The sequence below is a fragment of the Lycorma delicatula genome, chromosome 10, assembly GCF_047948215.1.
Source record: "Lycorma delicatula isolate Av1 chromosome 10, ASM4794821v1, whole genome shotgun sequence".
Taxonomy (NCBI): domain Eukaryota; kingdom Metazoa; phylum Arthropoda; class Insecta; order Hemiptera; family Fulgoridae; genus Lycorma; species Lycorma delicatula.
The window spans coordinates 72652550-72665221 of record NC_134464.1 but is presented as its reverse complement, the minus strand read 5'-3'; the positions used below and the strand labels follow the sequence as shown (position 1 = coordinate 72665221).

Sequence of the window (12672 nt, the reverse complement as noted above, 5' to 3'; positions counted from 1 at the left end):
AATAACCCCTCACTCAAACCGTAAAGCCTTTTCGTACTGCCAAAAAGCTGTCGTTGATTTATATTCATCTAACAACGATCATTTCGTTAGTTTTTCCTTTCTTTAAATGAAAGATTTTTACAGTGTGAAAAATCCAAAACCTAACCGGGATTCAAACACAGAAGATCCTAAATAAAAGATTAAGATGGTTCACCACTCCGTCACGAACTTCCTTACTTATACTTTGTTTATAATTGTAAAAAAAAACCATGTGTTTATCTCAGATATCAAGAGAATTAAAGAAAAAAGATATCTAAATTTAATGGAAAATGGTATATTTACTGAAACAAAGAAAAAACTTTTTACTTTCTCTATTAAAAAAAAAGAAGTGATTTTGTTTTTTTTTTAGGTAAATACTTTAAAGTTATACACGTGGCTTTGTCCCTGTTTTTGAATCGATATGTTGTTTTGCTTAAAAACATTTATTTAAGTCAAATGTAGTTTTGACCTAAAGCAAATTAAAGTTTAAATATGTTTCGTAATTTTTATCAGCATATACATTTCCAGTGTTATAGTAATAACAGAAATAACTTCAGCAGGATTAATAACGGGGGTACTTCGGCTTCTAAAACTTGAATATAAAAATAAAACAGTTTAATCATTAAAAACATGTAAGAAAATAACATGGTTTGAATATGTTATCAATGTTAATGGCCTATATAGACTTGACTTGTTTTTATCAATGTAAAAAAAAAATACTATTCACAAGATATTAGATATACACATTCTTAATAAGTACACTTCGTCACCAATATTATGTATTACAAGTTGGCTACCGGCACAAATACTAACCTTAATGCCTTATATCTATAGATCTATTGAAAAGTATAAATAATTTTGGTTAGCTACACTAAAAAGAACAGGTTATTTTCTGTTCATGTAATTTTTTTTTCATTTATCTTAGTTAAAATAAAGACTGTATAATAAAAATAGATAATTAATAATGTTAAGCAAAGTTGTTTTTAAACAAACCGGTTCATAACCGATTTATATTAAATTAGCTGATGTTAGTCCTGTACGTTGATTCGCAATTTAAAATAGCTAAAAAACATAGAGTAATAATACAAGAAGGAAAACAGTATATTATTAAGAACCGTTAAAAATAATTTGTTTATTAAGGTGTATAATATCCTGTCCTGTTGTAATATTACTTATAGTAAATTGCTATATTCTAAGTTCATTCATCTTTTAGGTGACTAAAGATTTATCACTCAATTATTAGAATTAGTTTTCACGTTAAATTGGTTGCCTATTTGTATTATAAATATAATTAAAAACTCATTTAGAACAGTCGTGTATGTGTGTGTGTCAGTTGTGATGGGTAGGATGGTACATTTAATTTATTTTTATCTTTATTTATTCGTTTTGCGGTCAAGTATAAAACAATAGATGTACTGCTGAAGGCTATAATTAAAGAGACAAAAGAATCGAATGGTAACATTTGTTCCGGGTTTTTTTCATTTTAAGGAACCTGTTTTTTTCTTCGTATTTATATATTTACAAATTAAACACTATAATTATCACAAAAATATTTCAGTGATATTTAAAATTAGTAAAAATAATAAACAATTTATGTTTTTTTAAATTTATTTTTAAAAAAGAGAAATAAAATCCACCAGGATTTTTTTTTGTACTTTATAATAGACCTACCACATCGATAAAAAAGCTGAAAAAAAAAGTAATAATCCATAATTTTTCCACTATTTATTTTTATGTATGGGAAAAATAATGGTACATGAAAATACACCAAAAAAGTTTAAAAAAAATTGATATTTTTTAACTTTGATCGGCTCCCCACTTCCAATATTTTCCCCAAAATATTTTTTTTTTGGGGTGGATAGTTTGCACTAAAAAATTCGGTTAAAATTATGCAATAAATAAAAATATAGCTTTTTTTTATTTTTCGTAAAGATGGAAAATTTGGGGCAAACCTTTTTTAAATGTTAAAACAAGCATTTTTTGCATGTATTAAGTGTATTAAAAAATGGGGTTATGATGACCACAAAAAAACTATTATTTTGGAGATATTAACCCAAAATTTTACCAACAAATTGCCCCATATACATACAAGTTTCTATCAAAAATTTCATCAAAATTGGTTTATCCAGTCAAAATTATTACCCACCGGCTTGGTCTAAGTGGTGAACGCGTCTTCCTAAATCAGCTGATTTGGTAGTCGACAGTTCCAACGATCAAATCCTAGTAAAGTCAGTAATTTTTACACGGATTTGAATACTAGATCGTGGTGGATACACCGATTAAATCTCAAAAGTGGTCGAACTGAGACTGTACCATACTACACTTCATTTACATTCATACATATCAACCTCATTCATCCTCTGAAGTAAAGGAGGCTAAAACAAGAAAAAGAAGAAGTCAAAATTTATTTAATTTCAAACACAACACACGTAAATGTACGTACGAAAATTTCCCGCCACTTTTTTTGTTTTTTTTTGGGATCCCTGGATCGTAAAACATTAAGAAATGAAAAAAAACCCATACCCAATTTTTTGATTGATTACTATACTTTCTTTCTAGCTCATTTTGACCTATACGATGCCAGATTAATATTGGTATATTTGAATCATTTTTATAAATAATTGCATAATAAACCAACTTCAGTTGAATATTAACAATTTCTGATTTTTCATGATAAGACATGATCGCAGTTTTACTAAACTGTAATCATATCGTATCAGGAAAAATCAACTCCAAATTTCTCAAAATTACTTGTTATAATTTTAATAAAAAATAATAAATACATATGTATAAAAATGAAACTTGATAGTAATTTAAAATTATTAAAAAAATATAAACAAATCGTTTTCAAATTAACGAAAACTTGTTTTTCTAGAATACCATTTGGAATTACATGTAGTGCTTTCTTAAACAGAAGAATTTCCGTAGCACTAATTTAATTGAACTCATCTTAAAAAGGTTAGTTTTAAATTAAACCTTTATTATGAAATATTTTCGCTCCATTTTGTAATTCTTCGTTTAACTTTTTTTTATATACCGATATATAAACAAAGGTCTGATGTATATTCTTTTTCCTAATGTATTGAGCTCTTAATTGTTTAAAATTTACATATTTTGGTTAATGCAAGTGTGGGTTTCTATGATTTTTTATGTATAACTTGTTGCTGTTATGTGTAATGTATGTAAATGGTGAATGTTCGTTCAGTCTGTCCGATGTAGTATTTAATGCAATTTATTGTATGTATTACTTAATTACTTGGATTTATAATTGTATTTCCTGAAAGTGATGGGAGGTTAAAAAGAATTAAAATCTCTTTTAATCATCATGGGAAAAGTAAAATATATACAGAGTGTTTATAAAATGGTGGGCTGTTTATACTTTTTCGTATTCTACTTTTAAAACTAAACAGTAAATATCCTTAGGAGAAATGGCAATCTCTCCTTCGTTCTCCCCCGGTCAGCCATTTTATTATTTTTATATAAAAATTTTTATCTCAAGTTCGGATAGACGAATCGTATTAATATTTTATAAGCGTGTTGGTAATAAAGTTTTAAAATTAGCTAAATATCAGAACTTAAATACCTTCGCAAATTAAAAAATAGCGGCCATTTTTATTTTTCAATCCGTTATATCTCCATAAATATAATTTTTATGAAAACTTATGTTATTGCTAAAATATTAAACCTTTCATTTTGAAAAAAAATGATATTTTATTTTTGAAAATGTTGTAATTATGTCTGTTTTCATGTCCTCCACTTAACGTTCAATTAGATGAAATATTAATTGTTTTAATTTATTGATAATTCTAGTATTGTAAATTAGTATCAAATTGAGTAATAATTTTCTCACAATAATAAACCTAATAATTATGACACAAGATTACAACATCAATTTTCTCCCATAATTCGACTATTTGTTGACCGATTTTATAAAATAAAATGTCCTTTGTTCAAAATATAAGGCTTACTTAATATTTTAGCAAATAACATAAATTTTCATAAAACTGATATTACTGGAGATATAACCGATTGAAGAATAAACATGGCAGCCATTTTATAATTTGTGAAGGTATTTAAGTCCTGATTTTTTGCTAATTTTAAAACTTTATTACCTAGACGCTTACCAAATATTAATGTGATTCGTCTATCTGAACTTGAAATATACATTATTATATAAAAATAACAAAATGGTTGATAGGGGGAGAACGAAGGAGAAAGTACCATTTTTCCTACGGATATTTTTTGTTTATTTTTGCAAATAGAATCCGAAAAAGTACAGCCAGTTTACCACTTTAGAAACACTGTGTATAATCATGGATTTTCTCATTCCTACGAATGTTTCTTGTATATAAAGTATAAATTTCAATACAGAAATTAATTATCAAAATCTGTAAAACGTAATTACGAATTTTTCTTTCAACTATCTTTAAGTGACGGAAACTGGTTAATAGGAGTTTTTTTATAGGTATAATTCGAATATTTTGTAAACATGTAAATGATAGATTTTATAATAAACATTACTCTAGTTTAAATTCATATGACGTACGAATTGTATATTGATTTGCAGGAATAGAAAGAATATTTCCTTGAAGTTCTTTATATAAATGTGGGAAGTTTAAAATCTAGAGTTTCTTCCTACAAAGACCGATTATTTCGGTTAGTAACATGTCTAAAGCAAATAAACGAATATAAATAGAAATTTACAAAACGATAAAACTTGGAATAAATAAATTATAGCATTTCAAAATACGTCTAAAAAAGTTATTTTACTAGATATACAGATTTTGTTTAATTGCCCAAATATTTGGTAAAATAATGAATATATATCTATATATTTGATTTTCAATTTCATTGATCTGAAAATAAGCATTTTTTGTACCAAGTTTTATATAGGTTTTATATATAGAACAGTGTCACGATATTTTCAAAGTGTTGTGGCATTACCAATTTTGTGAGTCTTGTTTGTAAAGTACAGTTTCAGAGAAACTTTCTTTAAGTTTAAAGAAAAGTTAGATTATAACAGTTGGGTCGTATATTTCCCAATATTTATAACCGGGCCAACGTTGCTTAAAAAATGTTCGCTAAGTTTATCGCTAAACAAATAAAGTTTAATTAATTATTATTATTATTATATTCGTAGATTTTTTTTTAATGTCTTTTAATTCGTGTGACTATTAAAAAAATGTTCTAAAATTATAATAAAAAATTTAAAATTATAATCCTAAATAAAATTAAATTACATTAAAAATAAATGAACAGTTTTATTATTTTATAACTTCAGGGTAAATATGGTAATTTATAAAATAAGTGATTCATTTGAAAAATAAATTAAATGAGAAAAAAATTATAAAGGAAGATTTAATTACCTTAAGTAGTTTATGACTATCTCAAAATTTCATCAGCTTTCCTGAAAAAAATTAAAATAAATGAATGTACTATTAGAAAACGATAGAAAAAATAATAATTTGCTTACAGAAATAATTTTAAATACGATTTTTAGACTTATACATTAAATCAATCAGATTGATTTAATGTAAATCATTTAGAAAGTAAATAAATTTTTAAAATTTGAGCTCTTAATTTCTTTGGTTTTAATCGTATCAGATTTCCATTTAAAAACAAAAACAATTTTAAAAAGTATTGTTTGGAATTTCCATATTAACTGAATTTCTTTTCTCCATAATGCTGCTCATAGGGTAATATGTGAACAATTATAAGCTGTTTGTTTCTTTATTTATGTTCTTATAATTACAAACAGCTGAACCGAATTTTTAAAAGAAAATTTGAACTTGAAATAAATTTCCCCTGTTACGTTTGTTCCGGGGTTATATTATATTACAGAAAAAAAATACATAAAAAATAGACTCTTGGATCCTATTCTTCATTTCCTAACCGAAAAATCAAAATATTTCGAAACTCATCAATTGAATTATGAAATAAAAACGGTTGAAAAGAGTAATTAAATCTGTTACAGATTTCTAATAACATTATTAATCAACACATTTCAGTTACAATTCTACAACAATGAATAAAATTTATTTAGTCGAATAATTATCTAAGTATATTAACAACAGTAATAATTGAAACTTAATGAATAATATTAATTTCAGTCTGTATCTATACTATTATATAAGGAGAAAGAGGGTTTTCGTTTGTTCAGGATAAACAAAATACTACTCGATTAATCGCAACCGAATTTTTACCTATGTTTCGTGGCATAACTGAAGTTTAAAATATATTTCATCTCGGAAAAAAAAAATATATATATATGAAGTTGTGGAGATTTGCCGGTTCAAATACAAACTTTAATGGATTGAATTAACTGTGAACTGTGAATCTCTATCACTGCGGACCTGGGTTTGTACTGAATGATTCGAATCAATCGAATGAATAACACAAAAATAAAATAATTGAATTTACTTTTAATAAAATAATATTAAATAAATTAAAAAAAATTACTATTTCAAATTAATGAGCTTCGTGTGGGGACTGCAAGTGAGGCTAGAATTGTGAGGTACGCGATCACCTCGTGGGAGGGTAGACCAATCATCACCATTAACTGGTAACAATAGGGATGCCCCTGGGGCGCTTTTTTTGAAGGTGTAATGGGGTGCTCTTATAATAAATATCTCTGCAAATAATCGTCCGATTTTCAAAATTTAAACGTTTATTAATAGGTTGAAGGTTAACTATTTAATGCAGTAGGTACACTGCTGATCTAACAGAACACGGTCATTCAAAAATGTATACACATTTAAAGTTTTTCTGTTTGTTTGTTATCGCATCACGCGAGAACCAAGCGACCGATTACTTTCGTGTTATCATAGGGGAAATTTTAAGCCATCGACCGAAGCCCTAGCTTCTTTGAAGGTGAAGATATTACAAATATTCATTATTTCTTCGCCTCCAAGGATGGTGAAGTAATGAATTAATGATATTCATAAGAAAAATTTTTCGATGTAAAGTGTGTGTACTTTAGTTACCATAGTTACTAAAATTTTGTCTTTTGTAATTTAGTTTCTTTTTCAGATTTCTATAAAGCCTGAATACTATAATTATAATTTATCAGTATTATTCTCACAACTGTGAGGATAACGTACAGTGCGGGTGTCTAGGGTGTGCAGCCTTCTGGCAGATGCGAATGGCGACTGAAGCATGCTCTACGGGTGTCCAGGGCGCCGGTCCCTCTGGCAAATTGGGAATAGCGAGCGAAGCGAGTTCTGCGCCCAAGAGGTAGGTTCCTTGGTCCAGGGTAGCCCCGACGAGCTTCTGAGTTGGCTCCGGGATTCACCTGGCTGACCTGAGCTCCGAGTGTAAGATTCTGGCTAGACGGGCCGGCTGACTAGTATTATTATAAATCTATGCGACCAATTTTAAATAGATTTCATTAAAGTATTTGAAATTCATTCTAAAATAAACAATAAATAAAAATGGCGTAATTAAAACCCATTCTAAAAAGTTAAAAAAGAAGTTATATCAAAAATTCAAAATATATAGAATATTGAATAATTTTCTCTTGAATGGTATCTATTTTTAAATTCACTTTGTTTTACAAATTTAATTTTTTAATGTAAAATATGTATATGCAATAATAGAAATCCTGTCCATACAAAAAATAAGCTATTCAAAAAAACGCCAAGATGAGGAAAATGCGTCCTTGTGTTTAAAAAAAAATAATATTTTGTTATCTTTCTTTTTTCATTACTTCCTTGTACGAAGTAAAGGAAGTATTGAAAAATTTCGGTTTTCGGATTTTAACGGAAATATCCAATTTGACTATCCCTGAATCCATCTTGACTAGTTTCAGCGTGACGTCTAAACGTACGTATTCTCATAATTCAAAAACGATTAACCGGAGAATGTTGAAATTTTGGATTTAGGACTGTTGTAACATCTAGTTGTGCACTTCTCTTTTTGATTGCAATCGACTAAACCAAAAGTGTCCAAAAAGCCCTAAATCCAAAAACAAATTGGGTCGAACTTTTTCTTAACTGCAGTAATCAGCCCTAATTGACAGCTTTTAAACGATATATTTCGGTTCGAATGAGACTTCATTTCCATATTTTTTTTTAATTTAAATATATTGATTTATTAATAATTATTAACCTCTGATGTTAATAGATAATAATTCAATAATAATAATAATAAAAATATGAAAAAATATCAGAAGTTATTGGAAAAAAAAATTATGTACTTTTAAAAATGTGTATATGTAATTTAACAGGCATACAAGGAAGTCATATGGTGTCCACATCAGATTTGGCGAAACATCAGATTATTTAATATTAATTGAAAATTATAATTCAGAATAGTATTAAAATTCTATGGGCTTTTCATTTAAAAAAAAAAAATGTGGATATGTAATTTAATAGGCGTACAAGGAAGTAATGTGGTGTACATCAATTTTTTTTTTACCGACTTTGCGAAGAAAACTACGGTAATTCTTTCGGTCACACAAAGGAAATGGGAGGTAAAATTTAATTTTCTTTACGTTTTCAAGTATGAAGAGTACAAAAAAATCAATCACTTAACATGTAATTTTCGTTTTATATATAGACCAATGTATAAATTTGTGGTTCGAAAATCATCAGAAATACTAGATCAATTTTAATTGAAATTTAGATATGTTGAAGCGGTATGTCTGTAAATATGTGAACATTTGTTGAAGATTGATGAAGTCGTTCTTCAGTTATGCTCAATTTAAGGTAGAAAACAGAAAAATAATCTTAATTTGAAACTTTTAACTTTGATTTTAATTCAATTTGATTTTAACTTTGTATTGGTATTTTTCATACGCGTTTATGCAGTTAGTCAAACTGATGAGCGAGTTTAAAATTAATGCTTGTATTTAGGGTCTACTTGTTTTTTAAAATTATTTCATAAAATTACGCTTATATTAATTTTTAATCTTCTTATAAACAAAAAATTATTTTAATTTAAATTTAAAAATAATTGTTCCTTTTTTTAATTTTTCTAATTTAAATTTATATTTTGTATATTTCATGTGCAAAAACGTATTCTCTCCTTATTTAATATAGTTAATTGAAGTACATAAATACACAAAATATATTTTTTACGTATTTAATCAAATCTATGTAGTGTGTTGAACTCTGAACATCAGTGCGTTTCTGACTGCGAAATAATGAGGGCGTCTGAAACGATAAGTCGATCTTCTTGCAAGGATTTATTTTTTATAAAACTAAGAACCTGCAGGCGAACGTGAGCTTAGACTCTGTAGAAAGCAAGAAGTATATGTATTATTCATTTACACTTACTATTCCACCTAATAATCTTGAATTTACTAAAATTCAACGTTTTAAATTCACACGAAAATACTTTCAAAGTCATCAAGCTACATATTATGCAAAAGAAGTTTGTAGTCCTTATAACTGTGACGAATGCAAATCATCTAGGATACAAGAAACATTAATGAGAATTATTTTTCATATCTCCCCGTAGGTAAATGAGGATGAGCCGTTGTTAATTGAGTATTTTAACAACACTTGTACGATTATTACAGTAGACCCATTAGCAATAATATGCTCAGCTAAAAACAACAACGGATGAAACTTCACTTCAATATATTTACCAAAAAAATATGACGGATTTATTTTTTAGAATTGTTGTAGAATTTTCAAAATTAATTAAAAAAATTAACAAAGCATTTAATAAAAAATAAGATTAATCACAGTATAAGTAAACCCAACAATGAGAAGGTAATAATAAAATCAGTTTTTATATCAAATTATTTAAAAAACGTTTTCTGAGTGGATTTATATCAGTGTTTTATAACATAAGAAAACAGTTAAAGATTTACAGGATATTTTCCTCTAGTGTTTTTATTAACATTACAGTTCATTTTTACTTTAAATTAAATTTTTAAATTTCCTTAATAATAGTGAATTTTACTTTAATTTTATAATTAAATTAAAATTGTTAAAAAAAAATAATAATATAATGAAATAAAACAAATGTTTTTTAAAAAAAATATATATAGCCTTTGTATATAAAAAAAAGGATCAGTGGAAGGGATGAAAGTATTTTAAAAGAAAGGAATGAAAATTTTGATTAGATTGCAAAACCAGTTTTATTGGACTTGTATGGTATTTAATTAAAATTTATATATCAAATTAAGGATTAGATTAACTTTTTGACGCTATTCTTAATCTATTTTAAAAACTAATAATAATACTATTATAATTTTTAAATATTTAATTAATATACTTTGGTTTAGTTGGTCCAATTATTACGCGCATTAAAATCAATATTAAAAAATATGTAATAAATTGATTTTAAAATTGTTACTTGTAAAATTGATTTTCAGAAGAAAACAGTGTAGAATGTATTATGTTACATCATAACCGGCTCTGGCTTATATATATATATATATATATATATATCCAATTTTATATACATGTACGGCCTACAGATTAATGTGAAAATCGTGTTATACCTTATCAATTTATTGGTTACAAATTTCGCTTAATAGTTAATGATAAGTGAAAGGAAACATATTAAAAGAATTTAATCCGGTTTTAATCTACAAAGAGAATACAACGTTATTCATTATTTGTTAAATTATGTATGTATATATATATATTTTTATTTTTTTTATTTTTTTTTTTAACTTTTTTATTTGTTGTGAGATATAAAAAAATATCTCAGATTATAAATTGTTAATGTTTTTGTATCAAAATGTTTATTTAATACTTAAATAAATTATTATGTATATTATTTAAATATTATAACTTAGTAGAAGTAGACATTTCAGTAACTTATGATTAAAAGTCATGCGTACTGGAATAGGTAGCATGATCTCATACTTTTAATTACTCCTTAACCAATCGGTCCAGTGCTATAAAGTTCATTTGTTGATTACTGGTTTTATTATACTGAACTTCTTGTTTAACTATATATGCCTTTGCACATCACCTAAATTTACAATGTTAAAACTTACAAAGTGTTTGTTAGAAAATCAAGATTAGAAAAATAATTTATAAGTGCACTCGAATCGTTGATTTTCCAGTAACGGAACGTTTACTGGATTTGTATTATAGCAAACCGCAAGAATATGGTCCGCATCTAAAAGCTGCTAAATAAGTTACAATTTTATAAAAAATGCACATTCACTTCGATGTTTCTATTAATAAGAAGGGAAGCATATTTTTTTCATGTCAAATAATGTAACTTTTTTTGTGAGACAAATTTTTACCGACTTATTTTTTTCGTCGTTACGGATATCCAAAAGTAAAAAACATTTTCGTGCAGTCTGATTTTTATAATTTAGGTTATATCTTTTATGTTAAAACCAACTTAGGCCAGACTTTAAGTTAACATGAATTTTATGTGAAATAGAAATTTTTATTTCTCCCAAAAACTAGTAGTAGAACAGCATTCCGGTGAACCCGTGATAATTTACCTAATCCTAACCTCTAGAAGTTCAATTTTCGACAAAAATGAAATATTAACATCAATTAAATTATATTTAAATAGACATTTTATGTGCATTTTATAGAAATATATTTATATTATATGTTTGTCGAAAAAACTGGTTTAATTTTAAACAGTTATTTTAGATTTAACATTTATACAACTGCTTTAACATTTTTTAACCTTGACACCAGCGTCAAAAAACATGTACTTTAAAATTTTTAATAGACGGTTTAATTTCTAAATATTATACAAAGAGTATAAAATAATATCAATCAATCATTTTTCTACAATATTTTTTTTATCAGTTTCACTTTGCTACATATTCTAATCTTGCCTAACTAATCGAAAAAGCTGATATAATATAGTTCTATTATGAATACCTTCATTGAAGTTCACCAAACGCTGAATAGTGAACATCATTATTTTCAGATAACGTAATGCCTGATGGCTCTTGTTTTTTCTTACATTATAGAATATAAGCCATAAAACAAAAAATCTCTTACACACTCACACGCGCGCGCACGGAAGTATTTTAATTTTAGAAATTTGCTGATAATAAATTTTCTTTCTTTTTTAGAATTAATTTGGAATGTAATTATCATTTATAATATTATATATATATATATATATATATATATATATATATTTATTCTAATTAACCATTTTTTTTTTTTTTTGAGGATTTTGAGGTCACAGTGGACAACTTTAGTCAACTCTGGTTCGTCTTGCCTTTTGAGTTCTTCTAAACAAACCTTCGTTGTTTACTTTTCTTTAATTTTAAATCTGGAATTTCTTCTTTTAATATTTTTATATTGTCAGTTTTGTTTCGTAAATCTTCTATTGTGATTTCTAGATCTTGATTAATCTCGGTTATCCAAGTCGGCGTTTTGGACATTTTCCAGTATTTCTCGACCAGTTTCCTGACGAGCCTATTCGGTTTTGTTCTTATTGTGTGTCCAAAGAAGGAGATTCTTTTCTTTCTAAAGTATTCTAGAGCTGGTTTTACGTCTTTATATACCTCTTGGTTCGTTATGAGTATCCATTCCCCACCATCAGTAAGTCGTCTTTTATTTTTGCGTATTCCTAGAATTCTTATTTCTTTTCTTTGCATCTCTGTTGAGTAGGAAATGTTGGATCTTAGTTTGAAGAATGTTTCGCTTCCATATGATATTATATGTCTGATTACAATTTTGTAATGGTTGAGTTTGGTATTTATTGAGA

General features: G+C 26.5%; 1 protein-coding gene across 10 annotated transcripts in view; it reads right to left on the bottom strand.

Moving 5' to 3' along the window:
- LOC142331023 (uncharacterized) overlaps positions 1 to 12672 on the bottom strand; it is a 735029-nt gene that overhangs the window by 308409 nt on the left and 413948 nt on the right. For all 10 annotated transcript variants that reach the window (XM_075376598.1, XM_075376602.1, XM_075376605.1 and 7 more), the window contains one exon: positions 5385 to 5425. The gene's annotated coding sequence lies outside the window, so the exon portion shown is untranslated. The remainder of the gene's footprint in view (positions 1 to 5384; positions 5426 to 12672) is intronic.